Raw genomic sequence first — 27,086 nt, forward strand, 5'->3', positions numbered from 1 at the left:
ACTCTATGCCTTTATTTCTAAGGACAAGGATTATTTTTTTCGGACCCAACTATTTCTGGATTGTGGAGGCAAGGATGGATTCTGCAGTATTAGTACTGTGAACCTACCCTCCGAGGTGGGAGCTGAACAGGAAGGGTGTTACAGACGGGGCATCAGGACTACAATGTTCTGGTGTCACCATCAAATCATACTCCCGGTGAGCAAAATTTCCCTACCTGAATCATAGAATCATGGAATTAAGTGCAATATTTTGTATTTTATCGGAATTAAATACATGAGATGTTAATATATGCTTGAGCTATGCAAGCTATTTGCCTTTCTTTCTCGCTTACCGTGTTCCATTTTTCATTATTTTTCTCGTTGCTCAGTATTAATTTACAGCGTTCAAAACTCCAAGAATAAAACAGGAAAATTAAGAGCAAGGTGATTTTGGGGGAAAAAAACAAAACAATCAAAAGGCTCGATGTAGAAATGATTTCCAAATCTTCTGGTTTGTGCTATGGGTATGCTAAATCTCAAAGACTTTAATATTTTCCTTCTGCATAAATTGGAGGAATAGAAACCCCATAGGGGCAGTATGAGCTATGGTAGCAATGATAATTAGCGTCTAATACTTCTTGTGCAAGAGCTACATTTGCGGAAATGTAATTGATTCTGGAATAGGCGTCATGCAGGGCAAAACTAAATGAAAGCTGCTTCCATCAGGTTTGCAAAGTGCCAGTTTGCAAATGCATGGATACATTAACGCCCTACTGCTGAACATACCTTTATGCTTTAACGTTGAGATCAGACCTCCACTCATCATTTTTGATATCGGTAGGAAATGGATCTGACCAGAGTCGAACGAAGAAAATTTCATTAGGTAGATTTGCAAAGTATTAATTTCCAAAAATAGAGGCCAATAATTTTTCTCCTGTCGAAGATGGATGGAGATTTATGGATCATATTTCAGTGCATCAAAATCTCCTGATTCTATTCTATTCCAGCTTTATTGTATTTTTTCTGCTACATCCGGAGGCAAATGCCCCCCAACCATCCAAATGTGTCACATGTCATAATATACACCAGTATATCATGGTGCAGACACACACACACTGATGGACATGCAGTGGAACCAATCACCAGCGAGAGCACACTCACTATAAAGACAGGGGACGGGAGAGTTCCCGCTCTTTCTAGTATCAGCCAGCTCGGAGCACACAGCTCACCGCCTGCAACACAGACATTCACCATGTGCTGAGTGCATCACCTGGTTAGGACTAGGCAAGGGTCAACAGTTTTAAAGCTGGTATTGCATTTACCCACAGTTCAAGTATGTTAATATAGTTAACCTTATAATAAAATAGAGTTGCACCACTTCCAGTGTTGGTGACCTGTTTGTGATCCAGAACACCCAACACATCATGATACCAGGATTGGTTGCACACTAGCACTTCTGAGACCCACCTGCAACTAATCAGCATTCCGGCATCCTGAAGTATGGAGAACATCAACCCGCTGCCGCCGCTCCGCATCGCCGACACCTCGGCGTACAGTGACAACCAGCAACGATACCCAGGCAAGATGTTCAAGATCCGGGTTCTGCAGCAGCTCCAGTGCCACGGCGCTATCCGCGAAAACTGGTGGGCATTCCAGCAAAAGTTTGAAATCTTCCTGCTGGCAGCCGAACTAGAAGACCTGGCCGATCCTGAAAAAACAGAGCTTCTCCTCACCATCGCCAGTGCCAGAACAGAAGAAATCTTTTAAAAATTCAAGTTCTCCAAGGGGCAAAACAGGAGCGACTTCCAGGCAGTCCTGGACAAATTCTGCAAATACTGAGGAAAACACACTCCAACCAGCAAGGAAAGGTAAGAGAAGCACCAGTACTCACCTTGAGGCCGTAATCCCGGAGCACAGAACAATTGTGGCTGGCGGCCATCTTTGTAAAGGAACTGCAGTTGCGCGACGCCGTGCATGTGCAATCACAAACGGCCATCAGTAAAGGAATCACGATCTGCGCATGTGCAAACGCCTGCTACGTCACGTGCGTCATGACGTCCGAGGCCCTGGACCACGCCCATTTAAAGGGGAAACATCCCAAATCAAAGAAAAGATCTTTTAAAGCTGTAAAACAACCTTCCTTCACCTGGAATGACAGCACAATGCCTCAAATTGAACCAGGAAATGAAATAAACCTCCGAAGAACCCTGCAACAAGCAGTTACCTACCCCCAAACCGAGTCCGATTCCACTTCCCGCAGACCAATGACACTGAGGACCCGAGGGAGCCTTTTCCAGTCGCTGTTATAACAGAATCAAAACCACCAGCCACTGTCGGTGCACAGCATTGATCCAGACAACGAGTGGTGTACCACCCTGAAGGTCAACCGATCCCAGATACGATTCCGCCTGGACACTGGTGCTTCCGCTAATCTCCTCGCGTGGTCAGCCTTTCCGACCCTTGGGGTTAAACCAAACATTCTTCCGTCGACCTGCGAACTAGTGGACTACAATGGCAACGTCATTCCTGCTACTGGTTCATGCCAACTCGAAGCGACGCACAACTTGCAAAAAGCCATCCTTCCCTTCGAGATCGTGGGCTCCTCGAAGGACTGTGCCAGGCGTGCAAACTCCTAAATCTCGTTCAGCGAGTACACTCTCTCTCCAGAGGACACGTCTGCCTTCCAGGATGTGGACTTCAGGGAGCAACAGCCATGCAGAAGCCAGCGGATAAGAAGGCGGTCCTCCGATTTTTGGGCATGGTCAACTTCCTGGGGACGTTCATCCCCCAACCTCGCCTCCCATACCACAGCTCTCCGGAACCTGGTCAGGAAGACGACAGACTTCCAATGGCTTCCCGCCCACTAGCGCGAATGGGAGGAGCTTAAGACCAAGCTTACCACGGCCCCGGTATTGGCATTTTTTGACCCCACAAAGGAAACACAAATTTCAACGGATGCCAGCCAAGCCGGCATTGGGGCGGTGCTCCTGCAACGCGATGAGGCCTCATCATGGGTCCCCGTTAAACTCCGGCGGTACGATTTCCAGCTCCTATACACCCCGGGCAAGGACCTGATCATATCCGACGCTTTGTCCAGGGCAGTCAACACCCCCTGTGACCCAGAGGGGTTCATCTGCCAGGTTGACGCCCATGTGGCCTTCACGGCCTCCAATCTGCCGGCCACAGATGAACGCCTTATCCACATTCGCCGCGAGACTGCGGCTGACCCCCTACTACAGTGTCATGCGCCACATGATGGACGGGTGGCTCAAGGGCCAATGCCCGCAGTTCTACACTATCAGATGATCTGGCAGTAGTCGATGGTGCCCTCCTGAAGCTGGACCGCATCATGATCACGCACAGCATGCGGCAGCTCGTTTTGGAACAGCTACACGAGGGCCATCTTGCCGTGGAGAAGTGCCGACGGAGGGCCCGAGAGGCTGTGTACTGGCCCGGCATCAATGAGGACACCGCCAACACAGTGCTCAACTGCCCCACCTGTCAGCGGTTACAGCCGGCCCAACCAAGTGAGACCCTACAGCCCCATGAGTTGGTCACGTCCCCTTGGTTTAAGGTAGGCGTTGACCTGTTCCATGCGCTCGGCGTGAGCGCATGTTCTGATTGTAGACTATTTTTCGAACTACCCGGAGGTCGTACGCCTGCACGACATCACATCATCGGCGGTCATCCGTGCCTGCAAGGAGACCTTTGCTCGTCACGGCATCCCACTCACTGTGATGGCGAACAATAGCCCCTGCTTAGAGAGCCAGGAATGGTCCAACTTTGCCAGCAGGTACAACTTTGTGCATGTGACATCCAGTCCCCTGCACCCCCAATCCAATGGCAAAGCGGAAAAGGGCGTCCACATCGTCAAACGGCTCCTCTGCAAGGCTGCCGATGCAGGATCCGACTTCTGCCTCGCCTTGCTGGCCTATCGTTCGGCCCCACTCTCCATGGGCCTGTCGCCTGCCCAGCTGCTCATGGGTCGCACCCTCAGGACCACGGTGCCGTCCATTCACGTTCCAGACTTCTACCACGTTCCGGTCCTTCAGCGAATGCAACAGTCTCGTGCACAACACAAGGCGGCGCAGGACGCTCGGGCGGCTGATCTCCCTGCTCTGGTGCCGGATGACAACGTCCGCATCTATCTTCCGGAGGGTGGCTGGTCTGCAACTGCTGTGGTTCTTCGGCAGGTGTCTCCCGGCTCGTTCCTGGTTCGTCTGCCAGATGGTTCCATTCGCCGCCGCAATCGGCGTGCCCTTCGTCTCGTTCCACGCTCGCTACGTGATCCTCCACCGGTGCCACGCCCTCCTGTTGTCCCCAACCTGGACTATGTGGAGATTCCGAATACTCTGCTGCATCCTCACTCTGCCGTGGCCCAGCCCGTTCCTCAGCCGGTGGCTCCTGACCCACCCTTGAGACGGTCAACCAGAATTCGTCACCCACCTCAGAGACTTGACTTATGAGTTTTACAATGTTGGACTCTTTGATCTGTTCTGTTATCCTGTTTCATCGTTCCAGTAGTTTGTATATGTTCATTTCGTTGTTGGTGTGACACCCTATTTCTCAGCACCAGGCACCTTCCCGTGTAAATAGATTAGCCTCATGTACATAGTCATGTAAAAACACGCACAAACATAGTCACGTACAGTCACTACACAATATTTAATGTCACGCAGGCACATATTCTTTATATAAAAGGGGGATGTCATAATATACACCAGCATATCATGGTGCAGACACACACACACACACACACACACACTGATAGACATGCAGTGGGACCGACATGCAGTGGGACCAATCACCAGTGAGAGCACACGCACTATAAAGACAGGGGACAGGAGAGTTCCCGCTCATTCTAGTAGCAGCCAGCTCGGAGCACAGAGCTCACAGCCTGCAACACAGACATTCACCATGTGCTGAGTGCATCACATGGTTAGGACTAGGCAAGGGTCAACGGTTAAACCTGGTATTGCATTTACCCACAGTTCAAGTATGTTAATATAGTTAACCTTATAATAAAATAGAGTTGCACCACTTCCAGTGTTGGTGACCTGTTTGTGATCCAGAACACCCAACACATCAATACATACCTCTAGAAACTGCAGCGACATCTTGGGGTGGATTTCATCAATGTCTTTGCCAGCACCTTTTCTACAAAACAGCACCTTTTATACAAACAAGGACATTTGGGTGGAAGTTGTTGTATCTGTTTCCCCTGAGTGCTTTCCATCAACCATTCTATCGGTTGAATCCTACTGGCCACATTTGGGTAGGTTCACTTGTCAAGCCCAGTGATGCAATGAATGTGAGTTTCCTTCTTCTATACTTAAATTCCTCACATTGTAATGGGTAAGCTTGATGATGGACTTTTTTTCTATATACTTTCATGGGTGTCATTGGCAATGCCAACAAATACTGCCCATTCTTAATTGCTCTTGAACTGGCTTGCCAGGTCATTTCCGAGGGGAGTTAAGAGTCAGCCACATTGTTGTGGATCTGGAGTCACAAGTACGCCAGGCCGAATAAGGATGGCAGATTTCCGTCGTTCTAGGACAATAGTGAACCAGGTGAGCTTTTACAACAATTGACAATTTTGTGGTCACTTTTACTGAGATAAACTTCCAATTTCAGATTTATGAATTGAATTTTAATTGAGCCAGTTGCCATAGTGGGATTTGAACTAGTGTCCTCCGATCACTAGCCTGCAGGCCTCTGGATTATTCGTCCAGTTACTGGCCTGGATTCTCCGCCCCGTGATGCCAGAATCGTGATTGGATGGAGCATCATGCGGCCTATCGAAATCGAGGTTCGCACCAGGCGCTGAACCAATTGTTATTGGTCCCCGCTGGTGAGTGGATCAGGGTTGGCACCCACGCATCAGCGGGAGGATGCTAATGGATGCAAATGGGTCCTCATGCCAGGGGCGGGTTTAGCACAGGGCTAAAGAGCTGGCTTTTAAAAGCAGACCAAGGCAGACAAGCAGCATGGTTCAATTCTCGTACCAGCCTCCCCGAACAGGTGCCGGAATGTGGCGACGAGGGGCTTTTCACGGTAACTTCATTTGAAGCCTACTTGTGACAAGCGATTTTCATTTCATGCCCATTTGCATCCACCTAGCGGGCCCCCATGATTCTCCGGTCCTCTGTGCTGGGAGTCATGTGAATGGGATTCACAACAAGTATTACCAAATGTGTACCTGACGTGGTGGACTTCACGGTGGGTTGAGAGGGTAACCCCTTAAGGGAGTTGCCCCCAAAGTCTAGCCGAGGCCTACACTCTTTCTCTCCCCCGCCCCCCCCCACAATGCACCATTTGCCACCACTCCCCGACCAGACCCAAACCAATGTCCACCCCAAGACACTCTAAATAGAGAGACCCCTCAGGACCACTTAACTAAAGAGACCCCCTAGAGTCCAACTAATTAAAGGGACCCACAGAGGCCCCCAAAATAAAGGGACACAACAGAGAGCCCCTAACTAAAATGACTCACCCCAGAGACCCTCTAAATAAAGTAACCCCCCCCCCCCTGCCCCCGACCCCGCAGAGGAGATCCCTGTCTGGAAGCTAGTGAGCAGTCCAGATAGGGGCAGTGAAAAAAAATCACTCTTGTGACACTCACCTGAGCATAAACCTGCTGGCTCAGACAGTGGAAGCAACACATGCCCATTCCTGGAAAGAGAAAAGCATTGATCTGTGTTTAAATCCCTCAGATCCTGTAGCTTAGTGAGCTATGATTGACATCTTGCACAAACACAGGTGTCGGCCTTGCTTCATTGATCTTCCTTCATGGATGAGTACCTCTAAGTGCTGTAACCACAAAGTTTACAAACATTGTCCACACCAAAGAGCGTTAAGTGCATTCCAATCTCCCCCTTCAGGCTTAAGTGATTTTGAAGTGCTGAGCTGGAAATTGATAGCACTTAACTCTCCTTGGTGGTGCTTCCTCTGTTTGAGCCAGTAGGTGTATGCTCAGGTGAGTGTTACAACAGTGATTTTTTTTTCACTGCCCTTGTCTGGACTGCTCTCTAGCTTCCAGACAGGCGCTCTTTTCTGGGGGTTGTGGGGAGATCCCTAGAGTTAGGGACAGCACAATTGCATAGTGGTTAGCACAATTGCTTCACAGCTCCAGGGTCCCAGGTTCGATTTTTGGCTCAAGTCACTGCCTGTGCTGAGTCTGCACGTTCTCCCAGCATGTGCGTGGGTTTCCTCCGGGTGCGCCGGTTTCCTCCCACAGTCCAAAGATGTGCAGGTTAGGCGGATTGGCCATGATAAATTGCCCTTAGTGTCCAAAATTGCCCTTAGTGTTGGGTGGGGTTACTGGGTTATGGGGATCGGGTGGAGGTGTTGACCTTGGGTAGGGTGCTCTTTCCAAGAGCCGGTTCAGACTCGATGGGCCGAATGGCCTTCATCTGCACTGTAAATTCTATGATTCTAATTAGGAGGTCTCTAGCGGTGTACCTCTGTACGGAGGCCCTTTATTTAAGGGGTCTCTGGGAAGATCTCCTTATTGAGGAGGCCCTTGGGACATCTCCCTATTTAGGTGGTCTCGGGTGGGGGAGGCTCGCTATTTAGAGGTCCTTGGGATGACTCTCCCTATTTAGGGAATCCTGGGGGTGGGGGTAACTCCCTATTTATGGGGTCCCTTGGTGTGTCTCCCTATTTAGGAGGTCTTGTGGGGGGGGGGGGCGGCGGCACGCGCGGGGGGGTGCGGGGCGGCGAGGTGGGGGGGGGGAACAAACTAATAAGCAGAAGTAGAGCTCAGCTCCACCCACACTCTGACATCCCTGATCGATGGGCGGTCTTGAGGTGTTCGTTCATCTCCTTTGTGTTGGCTCCTGCTGGCGCCAGGGAGTCTGGCTTTGCTTTGTGTGTCCCAAATGTTACTTATTGTTCCCGGGGATTGCTCATCAGTATGTAGATGGCTGCTACATTGTTATGCTGATGGTTGCTGGTATCGATGTTGTCTGGCCTTTTGCAGAGTTAAGTACACACCAAACCTGCACCTGCTGGTTTCTGTCTGTGTTGGCTGACTTTCCCATCAGCCTTTGCCGTTCGCCATTTTAAATCGGGAGTTGGCCAATTTAGGTGGCTACAACGTATCAGGAAATGGTAGTCAAGCCAGTCTTCTCTTCTTTTTATATATTAAAAACAAAGGCTGATGGGTTGGTCTGATAGATATCTTTAAAATTATGAAAGGTTTTGATGGAGCGGATGCAGATGGAATGTTTCCTTTCATAGGGAAGAGCTTATCTGGAGGCCGTCAATAGAAGATAGTCACCGAGAAGTCCAATTGGAAATTCAGAGTGATGAGAATGTGACACTTGCTCGTGCAGAGAGTGGTTGAATGATATGGATGCATTTAAAGGGAAAATAGATAAGCATATGATGAAGAAGGAAAAGTGTAGTTAGGATGATAGATTTAGATGAAAAAATGGAAGGAGAATTGAGTGCAGCATAAACAGTAGCCTGGACTTCTTGAGTCGATTGGTCTGTTTCTGTGCTGTATATCCTCTGTATTCGTGTTACTAGTGTACAGCCAGCGCTAAACCCGTGATGTGGAATAGTTGTGAAAAGCTAGCACCAGTTAAAGTGATCCGGCACCTTCTAAAAGGGATACATTGTGGCTGGAAATGCTGTGAAGCTGATTCTGCCCTTGGAAAGTTAGGAAAATAGCACAACGTGGAAGATCATTGGCTGTTAGACCTTCCGATGAAGGAGGCCTCGGTCAAGAAGGTGCAGAGGACGAGAGATGCTTTCTATCCACAAGGGTAGGAGGATATGGTCACCTGCAAAGGATTCAGTTCTGCCAGTGATCACAGCCTCCACAATGGCACTTTCCATTCTCTACACCACCTTCTCCCTCATAGAGATTAGAACATGCAAGCATGCAGGTTTCCTGCCAGTTTGCCTTTGCTGCCTCAGGCAACATTTTCCACTAAAAGAGTCAAGTGTGTCCGTGAGTATCATACAATATGTTGGGGCGATGTGGCAATCAAGGCTGAATAGCTGGTGGATTTTGCAAAATTATAAAGGATAAGAGACTTTCAGCAGTGCTCAGTGTGTGAGGGTGAAGTGAAGTATATGAATGTTCGGTATGATTTCTGATTGATAAAAATTTGTAGTTGGTGAGTGGTGTGAGTATCGTTAATTGTTCAATGGAGTCTACATTTTGGGCAGCACGGTGAGGCAGGGGTTAGCCCTGATGCCTCACGGCGCCGAGGTCCCAGGTTCAATCCCGGCTCTGGGTCACTATCCGTGTGGAGTTTGCACATTCTCCCTGTGTTTGCATGGGTTTCGCAAAGATGTGCAGGCTAGGTGGATTGGACTCGCTAAATTGCCCCTTAATTGAAAAAAAAAATGAATTGAGTACTCTAAATTTACAAAAAAAAGAAATTGTTCAATGGAGGAGGCTAGTTTTGCAGTTGGCCAGATGTGGCATTTGAAGATTCATAGGTTGACCTTGATCACTTATGTAAGATCATTAAGCTTTTTCCTGCACTGCATTCATGTCCTTGGAAATAACTATCAGCTATTTCTGCCATAACATTTTGAGTATTGTGGCTTGAAGGCCTCCTGCCCCACCTCCCACCTACTCCCACTGAGGACAGGTATGGGACTTATCTGCGTCTTACTGTTTCTTTGACCAAGACCTCCAGTGCAGCTTCCACAAACCTCTGTGCATTCCCTTTTTACATTTCAGCCATTCGTCACTCTTTCTCAGATCGAATGTACTTGTCGAATATTTCCAAACATCTATTCCAGTGGTGGGTAACCTGCAGCCAGGGTCCACATGTGGGTTATGAGTGCAGCCCATGAGAGATTTTAAAAATAATTTTTTTTTAGCGCATCCAATTATTTATTTTTTCCAATTAAGGGGCAATTTTAGCATGTTCAATCCACCTACCTTGCACATCTTTGTTGTGGGGGCGAAAGCCACGCAAACACGGGGAGAATGTGCAAACTCCACATGGACAGTGACCCAGAGCCAGAATCGAACCTGGGACTTTGGCACCGTGAGACCGCAGTGCTAACCACTGTGCCACTGTGCTGCCCCACAAGACATTTTGTTGACCGTTGCCCACATGCGGATTTATCACGTTCCGCCGAATTCCATCCACATTATTTTTTTTCCGACTGTTATGACTGAAGCGATGTGCACATAAAACAAGGTCAAGTGAAGTGGGGTGCATGCTGGTTACTCACAACATTAACTGTGAGAGCCGTGCATCCAAAGTGTAAATGTTTCTTTTGTTTTTATGATTTGAACTTGATGTGAGCTCTATTAATATGTAAATGATTAAGCATTTTCTGTAACTCATTGTGAAATACTTGGCATGTATTAAATACATTTAATCTCATAGAATTTACAGTGCAGAAGGAGGCCATTCGGCCCAACATGTCTGCACCGGCTCTTGGAAAAAGCATCCTACCCAAGTTCATGGAGTCATGGTTAGTCACCAAGTCTGATTTCAATCTTGTGGCCCACTGAGATGAAGGAGGGCCACTCATGCGGCCCACTCGTTAGTCTCAGTTTCCCGCCATTGACCTATTCCAACCACAACGCATCTACCTTTTAAGAGAGGCAGTCTAACTTCAACTAGTGCAGGCTCGCTTTCAGCACTGCTCAGCAATCATGATATTAGGCCCGCTGCTGACATGTGAACATTACGGGGAGTGCCGGCTACATGCAGTTGACGAAGTTGGTGTGCTGCCTTGGTAACATTGAATGGACACAAATCAATTGAACTCTGTTGCCATTTTTGAGAGCTAACAAATTTAATTCTCAGTGAGTCAGCAACAAGAAAGTCATATCAAAACGCCCCATGTGACCACTACATCAGAATTGGAGGATGAAGAAAGTAACTTATTTAAGTTCTGCAGACGAGTGGGTCTGATAACATATTCAGCATTATGGGGCACAGCAAGGTTAGCTGTGAAAGTTCAGGCTTATTCATAACTTAACCTGGCATGGGGCATTTTTCTATTGTAGAAGTGCTATATAAACACAATTTGTAATTGTTTTACAAATGACATGCAATCATTTTAGGTAAATTCACAGAAAATGAACAAGTAATTAATTGAACAAAATCTGTTTTTTTAGGATTGCAGGATTTTAGCACAGCATTTTATTTTAATGAAACAATATCAATGCAACAGTGTTACTCTCCAAATGGAATTCAATGTGCTATCTGGCAATTGAAATGTATTAAGGGGAGATTTGCCACATATCATAACACTGAATGTGATTGCAAATGGAAACTGGAAATAGGAATCACAGAATTTTACACCACAGAAGGATGTCATTTGGCCCATCATGGCTGTACCAGCTCACAAAAGAGCTACTGAGCTAGTCCCATTCCCCAGCCCTATCTCCGTAGCCCTAGTTGCCACACTCCGGCGCTTGTTCGGGTACACAGAGGGAGAATTCAGAATGTGCAATCCACCTACAAAATACATCTTTCAGGACTTGAGGGAGGAAATGTGCAGACTCCGCACAGAATGTGACCCAAGCCGGGAATCGAACCTGGGACCCTGGCGCTGTGAAGCAACAGTGATAACCACTGTGCTACCGTGCCACCCAACCGCTTGTGCCGGTTATAGAGGCGTGGCCAGGTAGGGAGCTCTTTTGGAGGGTCGGTGCAGACTCAATGGGCTGAATGGCCTCCTTCCACACTGTAGTGATTCTATGATTCTAAGTGGCACTGTATCAAATGCCTTCTGAAAGTCCAAATATACAACATCCACAAAACTACCCTCATCTACTGCCTGTATCACCTTGTCAAAAAACTCAATTAAATTTGTCAGACACTACCTGCCCTTGACAATGCCATCCTGACTGTCTAACATTAACTTATTTTTCTCTAAGTGTACATATCTTATCCCACACCAGTTTTCCCACTGCGTTATCCTTTGCCCCTTTCTTAAACAACGGCGTCATATTTGCAATTTTCCAGTGCCCTGGGACTAATCCTGTGTTCAAAGAGACCTGGGAAATTTCTGTCAATGGCTCCTCAATTAACTCCCTTAACTCTCAGCAATCTAGGATGCATCCCATTCGGGCCTGGTGTCTTCTCTACATGAAGTGCTGTCAGCCTTTTTTGCAATTCTTCTTTATCCATCACTATACTGCCCAGTTGCTCAACACCCACATTTTCAACTGGGCCATTGTCACCATCTTCTATTTTGGTAAAGACAGAAGCAAGGTACTCATTTAGTGTCTCTGCCATACCCTCTGCTTTAGTGAACAGCTTATCCTGCTTGTCCCTTATGGGCTCCTATCTATCCTTCACTAATCTTTTGCTATTAATATGTTTGAATAACACTTTACTATTTGTTTTAGCACAACCTGCAATCCTTTCCTCATGCTTCCTCTTAGTCTTCCTTATTCCAGCCTTCGCCCCTCTTTGCATTTGGGGTACTCTTCTTGATTTCTATTGCTGTTATTATTCCAGCACATATCATATGCCTCTTTTTTCTTCCTTATTTTCTCATCAATACCTCAGTCATCCAGGGTTCTCCAACTTTGGATACCCCATCTTTATTTCTCATGGGCATGTACCTAGCTTGCACCCTGTTCATCTCTCCTTTGAAAGTCTCCCATTTTCCATCCACTGTTTTATCCACCAAAATGCGTTTCCAATCAACCTGCTCCAGTTCAACTTTTGGACCCCTAAAGTTATTCCTTTTCCAGTCTGGAATCTTAATGCATGACTAATTTTTTATCCTTTTCCAACTTAATATTGAACTTTATTATATTATGATTGCTATTTCCCAACTGCTCCCCCACTCTGTTGTTCTCCACCAGACCTGTTTCATTTCTTAGGATCAGATCCAGCACAGCTTACTCCCTGGTAGAACTGGAATGTACTGTTCCAAAAAAATCTCCTGAATTTCTTTCCCTCCATGCCCCACACTCTGCCCATTTCCCAGTCTACCTTAGGGTAATTGAAATCCCCAACTATCCCAACCCTACTTATTCTGCAGATTTCCATCTACCTACAAATGCTCTCTTCTACTTCCTCCCCACTCTTTGGAGGCCTATAATAAATACCCAAGAAGGTAACTGCTCGCTTCCTGTTTCTCACCTCCAACCACAGATTCTAATTCAGGAACTGCATCTCATTCAAGGGCGATGATACTATCTTTGACCAAGATTACAACTCCTCCCTTTTACCCATCCTGTTTCTATTAAAAACCTTATAACCCGGGATGCTAAGTATCCAGTCCTGTTCTAGCTTGAACCACGTTTCTGTCAATGCTACTATGTCATATGCCCCAGAGCAATTTCTATTTCCAGTTCCCAATTTTGTTCACTATACTCCATGCATTTACATACATACCATTTAACCCAGCCTTTATCTCTTTTTGCCCTTTGGGAGGTGACCGTTTCTTTGTTCATTGTCAACATTCAAACCTTCCCCCACTTCCTTTTCCCTTTTTCCCCATCTTCTCTCTTTTACCCTCATTGGTACTTCTAAAACCATGCCCATTTGTCAACCCATCCCCCTGCCTTACAAGTTTAAAACTACACCCACTATTTACCATCTCAGCCAGGATATTAGAAGGTCATCTCTTCTGAACAGCTGTTCTCTTTCCCAAAAGTGATCCCAATGTCCCAGAAATCTAAACCCCTCCCTTGTACACCATCCCTCAAGCCACACATTTACCTCCTTGATCTGCCTTTACCTAAATGGTGAAGCTCGTGGCACAGGTAGTATTTCAGAGATTATTACCCTGGAGATTCTGTGTTTCAACCTACTCCCTAACTCCTGAAACTGGAGGCAAGATCTCCAAGTTGTCCTCCCTGTGTTGTTGGTTTCCACATCAACCACAACCTCTAGTTCTTCACCCTCCCTTTCCAGAGGTTTTCCCAGGTGATCCATTATGTCCCGGACCCTTGCACCCAGAAGGCAACAGACCATATGGGACTCACAATCTCGGCTGCAAACTAGACAGTCTATCCCTCAATCTATTGAGTCACCCACTACTACCACCTCTTCTAATCTGCCTACCAGCCACCCTCTCTTTTCTCAGAGTAGCCTCGGGCACTAGGGTACTATGGTTTTCCCTCGAGTCATCTACCCCTGACTCAGTCGTGTTGCTCACATCATGGGCATCGAAAGTTTCATACCTGTTAGACAACTCCAAGGAGTCCTTGGTTTCCTAGACCTGCCATCTCTTTTCCTTTTGATAAATGTTCACTCACTCTCCTGCTATCCCTATACTCTTACCTGCCTATCATAATATGGAGAGATCACCCTCTGCTACGATTGTTCCAGAAACCTCTCTCCCTCTTGTATGGTGCGCAGTTAAGCGAGTCACTGCTCCAAATAAGCCACAATGTTCGAGGACTGCTGCGCCCTGGCACTTCTTGCAGATATATCTGTCCTGGCTGTCTTGAGTATGGTGTTCTTTGTGATTCTTGTTCTCAGGATGAATGTTGTGGTGTTCACAAAGACCACAAAAGCTAAGTTCATAAACAAAGCTAGCATTTGTTTACACTATTTAAATTAAGTTTGGCCACTTACTCCTAAAGTAAACAATAAGCTAATCTATAATCTATACTCAACTACACTAATCACAGCTCTCTATCTAATAATGTACTGCACTCTCTATCACTGCTCTCTTCAGCAATCTCCAGAGATCTGTGAGTCACTGCTTTATATACTTCTGTAACTAGTTCCATCTAGTAGTTATCTACATCATTACATTAACCCTTTGTCGTATTTACATTTCCTATAATGCCACATTGAGGATCCAAAATCTCCCACATCTTGCATAACGCACACATTGCAAGCTTTCTCAGAGATCCTGCCATCTTTACTGTGTCATGATATTCAGGTAAACATCATGGTGCAAACATACATGCATACATACTGATGGACAGATCAACGGACCAATCAATACACACAACACCACAGCCAATCACAGGCAAGAGCATACACACTATAAAACGGGGAACACACCACAGCCAATCACAGGCAAGAGCATACACACTATAAAACGGGGAACACAACACTTCCCGCTCATTCCAGCAGGAGACAGCTCAGGGCACAGAGCTCACAGCAAGCCACTCAAACATCCACCATGTGCTGAGTGCCACTCCAAGATAGTGTTAGGGATAGGTCCACAGATTCAAGGGTAATGAACGAACCACAGTAACCAGTTTACCACTGTAAATACTGTTAGTAATAAAACTGAGTTGTACCATCCGCAACCATGTTGGTTCGTCTGTGTAGCAGAGCACCCAACACGACATACTGGTCAAGATGATGCACACTGCTGAGGCTCTGCTGTTTCTAAGCTACAAACTATTATCTAACAGCCTCCCTCTCTCCTTTTAGAACAAGGAGGAGGCGGGGTGGGGGGAGAACCATTAAAGTTTACAATAAAATTTTTATGGGGTTCAGGGTAAAATCTGCATTTGGATCTCCGTTTTTAATTTGAGCGTCCCATTGATTCTTTTAGGTAAAGGCTGTGAGTTCATTTTTCTATCTTTTATTGCAGAGTGTGCATCAGTAAAATTTGCAGACTCTATCACCCCTCGTGGCATAAACTGAGTATTGCAACAGCATTGAGCAACAAAAGTCTGAGCATTGACACTTGTAACAATGTTAAACACTCAATCAGTGCAAAATGAAAATCAGGCAGCTTCTATAATTGGTGATCGATCCACTCTGCTATTTTACTGTCCACAGTCATCAGTTGGCCTCTAGTTTTGCCATCAATGCCCTGGCTTATAGGAAAGCTTTATTTCCAATCATTGCAGCTCAGAATTGCCAACGATAACTGTCAGGAGTGAAGCATGGACCAGCTGTACAGTTTCAACACAAAACAATACATTTTGTTTTCACGAGACTTGCTGTGCTTTCCAAGTGAGGGGTTAGGTCGTTTTGCTTGGTTCAGACCATCAACACCTGCAGCTCAGCTAACCAGAATGATCTTGCTTTGGCAGTGAAGGTAAGGCGGCACAGTAGCATAGTGGCTAGCACAGTTGCTTCACAGCCCCACGGTCCCAGGTTCGATTCCAGGCTTAGGTCACTGTCTGTATGGAGTCTGCACGTTATCCCTGTGTCTGCGTGGGTTTCCTCCAGGTGCTCTGGTTTCCTCACACAAGTCCCGAAAGACGTGCTTTTAGATAATTTGAACATTCTGAATTCTCCCTCTCTGTACCCGAACAGGCTCCAGAATGTGGCAACTAGGAGCATTTTACAGTAACTTCATTACAGTATTAATATAAGCTTACTTGTGACAATGAAAATTATTAAATCTGCATGAAGATTCAGAATGCAACCAAACATGTTGCAGCCGAATCGGCGATGTGAATTCTGTGCTCTCTGAAGAATCATTATCAATCTCGATGAAATATAAATGGCAGCTGCAAAACAACAACAATTTGCATTTGTATAGCATCTTTCACAGAGTAAAATGTCCACAAGGCTAGTCAGAATCAGAATAGGCACAGAGCCAAAAATAAATGCCTATGACTTCCTCGGAGTGGCAATGACCAGCTGGTTGGGTGGGGGAGGTGTTGTGTCCTCTGGGGAGGCATGGTAGGAGGGGTCCCCTGGTGGAGGGGGGTTGCAGCAATGCGGTGGTGGTGGGGGGGGTTCCGTGCAGGGCTTGGTCATTCCCAATAGTTAGACGCGTGTTTTTTCCTTTTCATTCAGAGTTATGAAGGTAAAACTGGCAGAAACGTCACAAGCTAATGATTTAATTTGCTTTATCGGATAGTTCCCAGTCCAGCGCATTGTACAGGGGGAAGTTAGTCTAAATGCAATGCTGGGGATCCAATAAAATATACCCTTGTGAGGGGGGTGGAGGTGCTGGGGGGATCTAAAGCATGGTCAAAAAGATAGTTTTCAAGGGCGGCCCTGCAAAAAGATATGGAGAGCTTTGAGGAGATTCCATGACATGGCACCGTGGTAGTGCCTGACAGCAAAGTTACTATTGCAATTGATGTGTCCAGAGAGCACAATTAACAAGACTTAATGATCTGACGGAATGGGCAGCTCTACAAGCAATGCAGAAACATTATGACTAATTATTTATTCACTTTCAAGGCTTTGCACTCTGTTGGTTCACTGTCTCTATTGTCTGGATGTTAAGATATACAACGCATGTACAAACCTGTGCGTCAAACACTCCAATTACAGTCAGAAAGCTCTTTTTAAATCATTCTCTACTGCAGGCAGGAAGTTGGTGACTCAGATCTTCAAAGAAACAGTTGAGTACTAGAAGTCAGCATGCAATTCATGGGCACCATTGACAATTCTGACTATTATTATTTGGAAACGCAGCATATACAGTTTATTTCACTTTGATAATCAAATGCTGGATGGACATTTGGAGCTGTAACATCACATGTGCATTGCTGCAGCTGTTGATCAGAGGTCTTTGACACTTCCCAAAACCTATTTCTTTAACAAAACCTTTGGCAACCTGACCTAACATCACCTTCTTGGTACCTATTTTCATGTTTGTGGACACTCTTGTGAAGCAAATTGAGGCAATTTACCACATTAAAGGCACTATATAAATGCAAGTTGTAGATTATGGGTGTAATACATTTTAGAAAGTCCTGTGACACACTAGGTAGCGTCCCTGCCTGTGAACTAGAAGCTCTGGGTTCGAGTCCCCCCAAGACGTGATGACCAAGGAAGGTGGGTTCATAACGCAGTCAAACAGGTTCAGTGCCAACCTGAAAATCCTTCCAAACACACCAATGGCTGGTGGTAAGAATGGGACATTGGGATTTGGCTTTATTGTCACGTGTACCGAGGTACAGTGAAAAGTATTGTTCTGCGTACAGTCCAGATAGAAGTCTATACATGAAAATCTTAGGACGTGCATAAATACACAATGTAAATAAATAGACACAGACATCGGGCGAAGTATACAGAGTGTAGTACTATCCAGTAGAGAAGATGCATGGAGAGATCCGTTCAGTCCATTCAGGAGTCTGGTAACAGCGGGGAAGAAGCTGTTTTTGAATCTGTTAGTGTGTGTTCTCAGACTTGTGTATCCCCTGCCCAATGGAAGAGGTTGGAAGACAGAATAAACCGGGTGGGAGGGGACTTTGATTATGCTGCTCACTTTCCCAAGGCAGTGGGAGGTGTAGATGGAGTCAATGGATGAGAGACAGGTTTGCGTGATGGACTGGGCTGTGTTCACGACTCTTCGTAGTTTCTTACGGTCTTGGGCTGAGCAGTTGCCATACCAGGCTGCGATAGCCAGATAGGATGCTTTCTGTTGTGCATCTGAAAAAATTGGTAAGAGCCAAAGTCGACATGCCAAATTTCCTTAGTTTCCTGAGGATGTATAGGCGCTGTTGTGCTTTCTTGGTCTTAGCGTCACCTTGGGTAGACCATGACAGTTTGTTGGTGATGTGCACACCTAGGAATTTGAAGCTGTCAACAATCTCCACCTCGGCACCATTGATGTAGGGGTGTGGACGATACTTTACTTCCTGAAGTCAATGACCAGCTCCTTAGTTTTTCTGATGTTGAGGGAGAGATTGTTGTTGTTACACCACGCCACTAGGTTCTCTATCTCCCTCCTGTACTCTGACTCATCATTGTTTGAGATCCGACCCACTACAGTCGCATCATCAGCAAACTTGTTGATGGAGTTGGAGCCAAAGTTTGCCACACAGTCATGTGTGTATAGGGAGTGTAGTAGGGGGCTAAGTACGCAGCCTTGCGGAGGAGGTGTCATTCTTTATCCTTACTGATTGTGGTCTGTGGGTCAGGGAGTCTGAGATTGTGGTCTGAGGATCCAGTTGTAGAGGTAGGAGCCAAGTCCTAGATTTTGGAGTTTTGATATGAGCTTGGCTGGGATTATGGTGTTGAAGGAGTAGCTGCCGTCAATGAATAGGAGTCTGACGTATGGAGTCCTTGTTATCGAGATGCTCCAGGGATGAGTGTAGGGCCAGGGAGATAGTGTCAGCTGTGGATCGGTTGCAGGGGTCTGCGAATTGCAGTGGGTCAAGGCATTCTGAGAGTATGGAGTTGATGTGTCTCATGGCCAACCTCTCGAAGCATGTCAAAATGATAAATGTCAAGGCCACTGGACGGTAGTCATTGAGGCATGTTGCCTGGTTCTTCCTTGGCACTTGGTGGACTTCTTGGGAACCTTGGAACGGAGTAGGGAGAGGTTGAAGATGTCCGTGAACACGCCCGTCAGTTGGTCCGTGCAGGATCTGAGTGCACGAACAGGGACTCCGTCAGGACCCAGGGGATGGGACACGACTCCGGGGACATTTCCACGGCCGGAGGCTGGGTGCCACGTGGAGGGGTAGCCTGGAGAGATGAACAAAGAGTCCAGAGGTCAACCCGCATTGGGGAAGAAAGTGACAGAGGCATCATAATTGTTGTGCAAAAAGTTGTTTAATGTGCTATACAATACCCCATTCTCGATAGTGCCTCCCCCCCAATCCCCCGAGTCCCCAATCACACCCCTTCTACATCCCCTACCTACCCCCCACCCCCTCCCTCTACCCCGGTGCACTCAGTAATCCTCAACGTGCATGGCCCTCCTAGATCTACCACTATGCCTAGGTGTTCTCCAGTCTGCAGATCTGAGGTGGAGACAGCCAGCTGCTTACCTCATCCCATGGTCCTCGATGCACCTGACAGGTGTCCTCTGGAGGCTCTGCGGCCGGAGGGCCCCCACTAACTTGTCGGCAGCACATGCACAGCCATGCCTCCCTGTCCTGTGTGCTGGTTGCGAGATGTGAATTCATCAGAGGCCACCCAGCATCCCCTCCTCCCGGTTCGTGCTCATAGGGCCTGGGGTTCACCTTGGGACAGTGGGGCAGCTGGTTCATGTCCCGGCTGCCCCTGAATGATCTGGCTCTGCTAGTCCTGACGGGTCCGCATGGTCTGCACCATGATGGTGATGCCCTCAGAGATGCTCCTCAGTGACTGGGACAAGCTCTGCAGTGCCTCGGCCATTTCCATCTGAGAGTGGGACACGTCCCACAGAACCCTATCAAGGTCGGCCTGGTATTGGCTGACATCCCCCAATGAGGCAGACATTCTGCCGGGACCCTTAGCCATGGCCGTCATCGACTTCACTCATGGTGCCGACGTAGTACACCAGGCTCTCCATTGCGTTCACCACCTTAGCAGTGTTGGACTCGGTGCCATTCATTGCCAGCACCACCTCCTGCACCCGTAGCCTCTGGGACTTCTCCAATCGCTATGGATCTGCTGGAGTGATGCTGACATCTCTCTCTGAACATTCAGGTTGGGCCCTATCGTCCCCATCAGCCCCAGGTAACTCTGTTCCAGAGGCTCAGCATCAGGCTTGGACCCAGCTGGGTCCAGGGATCCAGCAGATCTCCAACTGCTGTCTCACCTGGGGGTTCCTGCCTCCACGAGATGTGCATCATCAGCGGTGTGGTGCTCACCAGATTGTGCCCCCAAAGCCTGACCAATAACATTTCCCACTGAGTTGTGTGTATCTGCATTGATGGAGGGTGGAGATGACAGCTGTGCCGGGACTAACAGTTGCATCCTCGGAGCTGTCCTCAGAGATGCTCTCCCCAGAGTCAGGAAAGGGGGCTGCCTGGGAGCGGCCGGCACCAACGGCTGCTGGACCTGCGAGAAAATGGACATGTGGTCAGTGGGAGGGATGGATCAGGCAGTAAGGCAATCACTGCTCATGTTGCCAGGTCCCCCGGGTGGATCCCAGTGGTTCCTCACTTCTGCAGCATCCGCCAGCCTCCCCGTTGGTGACCTCCCTGTCCTCGGCCACCCCAGTCACCTCCAGGGAATGCTCCTCGAAGGAGGTGAGGATTTTCAAGTCCCGCACCCCACCGCCAGTCTGGGCCCTCTCCCGCCGATTATGGGAGAGCTTATACTGGAAGGACACAGAGAGGGCATTGTTAGCCACACGCGTGGTTCACAGTTGTAGGAGGGTGTGGTGTGAAGGGGGGGTTGGGGTGGAGGTTGGCATGGGTGGGTGGAAGGAGTGCTGAAGGAGGAGGGGGATGGAGGGGAGGTTTGGGAGTCACCTGGGAGGGTACTCCCTTGGGGGGTTAGGGGGCGGGACATTGGTGTCTACTTACTCGGGCTGCCTGGTGTAGGTTGTTGACCTTCTCCGACCGACACTGGAGGCCAGTCCTCCTGGTCACACTGCCAGAGCTGACTGCTGCCACCATCTCACCCCAGGAAGCACTGGCTGTCTTATGGCTCACTCTCCCGGACCCGCGGGGTACAGGACATCCCTCCTGGCCTCCACCGCGTCCAGGAGTCTCTTCAGGTCGGCATCCCAAATCTTGGGGCCGGTCTCCTCGCCGCCATTATTGTGAGCTGGCTGGAGTTGGCGGAGCAGGGGCAGCTTAAGTGCTGCTCGATGTCGTTAGCGGGGGGGGGGGGGGGGGCTGGCGAGTGCGGTCCCGGTGAATCAGCTGGCAAGTCGGCATTCGGGCGGGAAGCATGTGAGGCCCCGTTAAGTGGACCAATTAACATTGAATAGTGTTCCCGGCATAGCTGGGTCGGCCTCTGGGAAATGCGAAGCAATTCCCGCTCGCTAGAGCACTTGGAAATTTTCCTGGAGAATCGCAGCCTTAGGATTTTTTGGGGGCACTGGGGAGCTGAACTCAGAGATTGGGCCACCATTTTGAAAGAGTGCCCCGATCTCTAAGTAAGCTTGTGGGTCCTCCACATACTTCACCCATGGGCAATGTTACCCCCCATATACATGGACACTACTCCACACCCCTCAAGTGAGGACACTCCACTATGGGATCCCTGGGGGTCACCCCTCATCAGTGCCCTCACACTCCCTTAGAGCAGCTCCTCCTTTCCAGGACCCCCACCCATCACCCACCCAACATCCCGGAGGCACCTATCAGCCCTGCACTCCTCCACCCTTCAAAACCCCCCTCCACTCTCATTTTATGGGCATGACCCACCCTCGCCCCCTGACACTTGGCAATAACATCTTGGCACCCGGACACCGTTCCACTGCCACCTTGGCACCCAGGCAGTGCTCCTGCCGGCTTGGCAGTGCCATCCAGGCACCTTGGCAGTGCCAGGGTGGCAGTGCCAAGGTGCCAGCTGGGCAGTGTCAAGGTTCCCACGGTCCAGAAAAAGGGCCAGGGAGTCACTCTGCACTTACCCTGACCACCCTGGGATCCCAGTGGCTTGGGTGGCACGTCAGGTGCCGTCTTGGTCCACGTTTGTGTGGACAAGCACTGATCGGAACCCAGCTGCAGCCTCCCTCTGGAGGCCGGGGAATCGAGGGAGGCCGGTGGATCCCGCGCAGGTAGGTTTACGACCTACGTCCATGTGCGTCATTCAGTCACGCCTATTCGGGGCGGAGTTCCAACACCGACAACTCGCAAGTCTCTAGACAATCTCGGGAAAAACAGAGCCCACCTGGAGGCTCACTGGATGGCTTTCTCGGCATTTACCGGCTGTGTTGCACTCAAGCGAGAGCCCAACGCGGCCGAAGATTAACGCCCAGAGTCTCAGAAATGGAGAAATCCGCCCCAGATGTAAAGAATATTAGAACCAGGGGAATTCTACCCCTGGATGGCTATGCTTAAGACATTAGCTATGCCTGTTTTGAACTGGAAGTCAGCTGGAGAACATCTGACGGGGCAACCTATCAGAAGTAAGCAGATGGCCCACAAAATTTAGCTCCTATAAGAATCTTTCAAACAGTGCTCAGATGCACTGGTTAATTTTCCTTTTTATGGTAGCTGACTTGAATTTATTTGGAGGATGTAAATGAAATGGATGTAGAAGGAAATTTGAGTCAGGAAGTTAGGTTTAGAGTATAAGTAACCATGTTCATTATACTTTTTTAATGTAGTTGAATATTTATGATAAATTGTAGTTAATCGTGTGCGTGTTACTTGACTTTTATGCATTAAATTGATTTTGTTTTCAACAGTGAACCTTTAGAGTTCATTATTTTAGCAAATGCTTGTGTTTTCAGATTTCCAGTAAAAAAACAAAACGTTATTGGTTTTTGCAAAGATCAAACAGTCCCACAAAGGAAACTCGAGGGAATGATGATTGCAGTGAACTAATTTGTCTAATTTCTGATTGGTAGTTTTTTAAACAGTATCTAAGAGCAATGGGTGCAGATGTGCTGTATTGTTTACTGCCTTCCTGTGACTGCTGATGAAACCATAGCCATGTATATTATAACCTTGAAAGCCCCACTTCCCATTAATATGGGAGAAAAGAAAAATTTGAATAAAAGCGAATGTTGGACTCCCGGGTTAGAAATATTATATGAAAAATCACTTAAATAATTGAATTAGCAACTTGTACTTATATATTTACTTAAAAATAATAACTAGTGTTTTGCATGTGTACATGCACATACATGTTCATGAGGAAACCTGTGTGAGTGTGATAGGTTGCATGTTTGCGTTGGTGCATGTGTGTACATGTGAGATGACCCCCCACATTGTTATTGACCACTGAATCTCAGCAGCTACATAACCTGCTTTCATGGTTCATTTAATTGAATCATGGGGCCCATGAAGTGGGGGAAGGAAGTGATGAGGCTGAAGATCACCAACCTAAGGGGCTGGCTCGATGTGACCCTGAGAGAGAAGACAGGACTGTGATGATCAGGCTGGGCGGTTGGGATTGTGGGGGGGGGGGGAGCACCGCAGCACAATCACTCAGAGATACTGTAGTGGCTGCCCAGGAGTGATAAGTGTTAAGGTATGACAGTAATTATAAAATGGGACAACTAAGCTTGACTATGATCTGCACCTATTAGTGTTGTCTTTCCCTGCCTCAGAGAGTAGTTGTGCCCTCTAACATTCCTGAGTCTGGTTTATCCAACTAACTGACCATCATAATTTGACCCTGAAGCCAACAGTCAGCACAGTTAAAGCAAGAGGTTAAAACCTTTGCAAAGGGATGTGTGGTAGTGCGGCCCCTTTAAGGGGGGTGGGCTCCAGGGCCCATGTGACCAGCATTGGGCCAATTGCCCAGGAGCGTGTGGCCAATCGGGAGTTTGAGCAGGGCTCTGGAAGCAGTGGGCAATGTGAACCAGGGAGCCAAAGCGTAAAGAGTTGTATAATGTTGTTTCTATCACTGAACTGCCTTTGTCTTTCATCAAAAAATCCTTTGTTAACTGCTGGAAGCCTCCAGTGTATGTCTTGAGCCAGCACAGGATGAAGATTGAGTGCAGGGCATTATGAGGGATCATGTGGAGACTCGCAACTGCGAGAAACCAAATGTCCTGGAGGATCCAACAGCCCTCGAGGTTAACATGGGCACTCATTTGCCCCAACAAATGATGACCCCCACTGTTGCTGATATTAAGGGAGGGAACAACTGGATGTGAGCACATAGGCGACTCTGATGGGACGAAGGCAATGACCATGGGCGGTCAAGTGATGAAATGTGATGGATAGCAGAGAATAGAGGTAGTGCTGGCCACCGGAGATGGTGTAGTATAGTCAGCTTCACAGAACAGGAGGACAAGGACAAGGGTGTTGGGAGGGATTGAGGGTGGCAGGATGGGTCGCTAACTGAATATCTCTCTCTTTCTCTCATTCCTCCCAGTTTATCGATTTGTCCTGGTATGGAGCAACAGCAAGCTGCCGATAATTCTAATTACAGCACTGGAGGCAAACAGACAACGTGATTCTGAGAAGCCGAACCCAGGGAGTGTCATAATATACATCTACGTATACAATGGAGTGCAGACAGGCAGTGATTGACACACAGGATGACCAGTAAGCACACAGAACAGAGCAGCCAATCACCAGACAGAACACAACCACTATAAAGCCAGAGGGCACTAGTTTTCTCACTCTCTCGGGACCCAGCCTCTGAGACAGTCAGAGTTAGTGAGCTGGTCAGTGCAGACACCATGCTAGTAAGTCTGGTTAGGCTAGTATCAGATCTCCAGTCAAGTCAGCACAGTGTCAACCCACAGTTGAGCATGTATAATAGTTTAGATGTTAAATAAAATCGTGTTGCATCTTATCAAGTGTTGGAGGTCTGTCCCTCGCTTCACTGCATCAAGTGCAGTCCACATTGACCCAGCCTACCCAACACATCATGGTACCAGTGAGTGATGCTGAAAATTGACGGACCTACCTTGAGTGAATCAGCGTTGACCAGCAAACAGATGGACCTACCTTGAGTGAATCAGCGTTGACCAGCAAACAGCCATCCGGTGACTTGGAAAACGTCCGCCCTCCTCCGCAGCTCCGCATCGCCTGCAACCTCGGTGCAAATTGGAAGATCTTCAAACAAAAGTTCCAACTCTATCTAGAAGCCACCGACCTCGAGGCCGCATCGGACGCCAGGAAGATCGCACTATTCCTCTCCACAGCCGGGGACCACGCCATCCACATCTACAACTCCCTTACATTCGCTGAAGGCGAAGACAAGACAAAATTTAAAACAGTCCTACTGAAGTTCGACAGCCACTGCGACATTGAGGTGAATGAGAGCAATGGTACGTTTTCCAGCAGAGGCTTCAGGGTAAGGATGAAACTTTTCAATCCTTTCTGACCCATCTCCGCATCCTCGCGCAGTCATGTAACTATGACTCGACCACTGATTCCATGATCCGGGATCAGATCGTGTTCGGGGTCCACTCCAATTCCCTTAGCCAGCAGCTCCTGAAAGACAAGCAGCTCACCCTCACCATCGCTATCGAAACGTGCGTTCTCCACGAACATGCTAACAATCGGTACTCCCACATCAGGGTGGCAGAAACAGCAAAGCTAACCTCCCACGAGGTGGAACGGGTGCAGGCCATCGCACAAATGCAGGGCCTAAGTATTGACGAGAGTGGCCATTCCGTGCGCTTTTCCCGGGCCCCTGCGCATGTGCGCCACGATCGAGGGGACGGCGAGAAAGACTGCGCTGGTGCGTACGTCATTCGACCACACTGCGCATGCGCAATGGCGCACGGAACGCACTGACGTTGGCATCATGACATGTCCGAATTGTGGCCACGCCCATTTAAAGTGGCAATGTCCGGCAAAATCACGACGGTGTCTACAGTGTGGCAAGCTTGGCTACTGCGCAGCCCTTTGCAGATCTGCTCCACTGCCCAGCATCCAGCGATCTCGGCCGTGGCACAGAAGCGTCCGTTCAATACAGCAGGCAATGTCAGACTCCGACCCCGACAGCCCAACAGATCCTGATGCTGCGTGCCTCAAATCTCCATACCGGGTGGGCATCATTACTAACCTTGCGATGCCTTTCTCCAAGACAGCGAAGCACCTCCCGATCCTCAGCGTGGATCCCGACGATGAGTGGTGTGCTGTCCTCACAGTCAACAAGGCTCGCATCCGGTTCAAACTGGATACCGGCACATCGGCGAACCTCATCTCCAAATCCGATCTCGACACTATCCGCGTCAGACCAAGCATTCTTCTACCGGCCTGCCAGCTCCTTGACTACAATGGCAATGCCATAGCTGCCAGTGGCTCATGCCAACTCGGAGTTTCCAATAAGTCATTTAAAGCGACACTGCGATTTGAGATCGTGGGTCCTGACAGAGCATCCCTGCTCGGTGCTCGGGCCTGCAAACTCCTGAACTTGGTTCAGCGAGTCCACACCATGCCATCCGCACAGGCGACGGCCTCACCTGATGAGAACTTCCAGGCTGAAATTGATGACATCATCACGCAGTACCACAGCGTGTTCGATGGAATGGGCACACTCCCATACCGATACAAAATCCTGCTCAAACCAAACGCCACCCCTGTGATCCACGCACGATGTTGTGTGCCGGCACCCCTCAAGGACCGCCTCAAGCAGCAGTTACAGGACCTCCAGGACCAGGGCATTATATCAAAGGTCACAGAACCCACGGACTGGGTCAGCTCCATGGTCTGCGTCAAGAAGCCGTCAGGGGAGCTTCGAATCTGCATCCCAATAAGTCACCCCAAGGATTTAAACCGCAACATCATGAGGGAACATTGCCCGATACCAAAACGAGAGGAGTTGACCAGCGAGATGGCTCATGCCAAACTCTTTACGAAGCTGGACGCCTCCAAGGGGTTCTGGCAAATACAGCTGGATGCATCCAGTCGCAAGCTGTGCACATTCAATACCCCGTTCGGTCGCTACTGCTACAACCGGATGCCTCAG

General features: G+C 48.3%; 1 long non-coding RNA gene across 1 annotated transcript; it reads left to right on the top strand.

The window, feature by feature from the left end:
- The first annotated feature begins 82 nt into the window (after positions 1 to 82).
- LOC140387720 (uncharacterized) lies at positions 83 to 24,959 on the top strand. The gene is made up of 2 exons (XR_011933975.1): positions 83 to 196; positions 24,534 to 24,959. It is a non-coding gene; the product is annotated as an uncharacterized lncRNA (long non-coding RNA).
- Positions 24,960 to 27,086: the final 2,127 nt, after the last annotated feature.

Source organism: Scyliorhinus torazame, chromosome 13, assembly GCF_047496885.1.
Source record: "Scyliorhinus torazame isolate Kashiwa2021f chromosome 13, sScyTor2.1, whole genome shotgun sequence".
Classification (NCBI taxonomy): domain Eukaryota; kingdom Metazoa; phylum Chordata; class Chondrichthyes; order Carcharhiniformes; family Scyliorhinidae; genus Scyliorhinus; species Scyliorhinus torazame.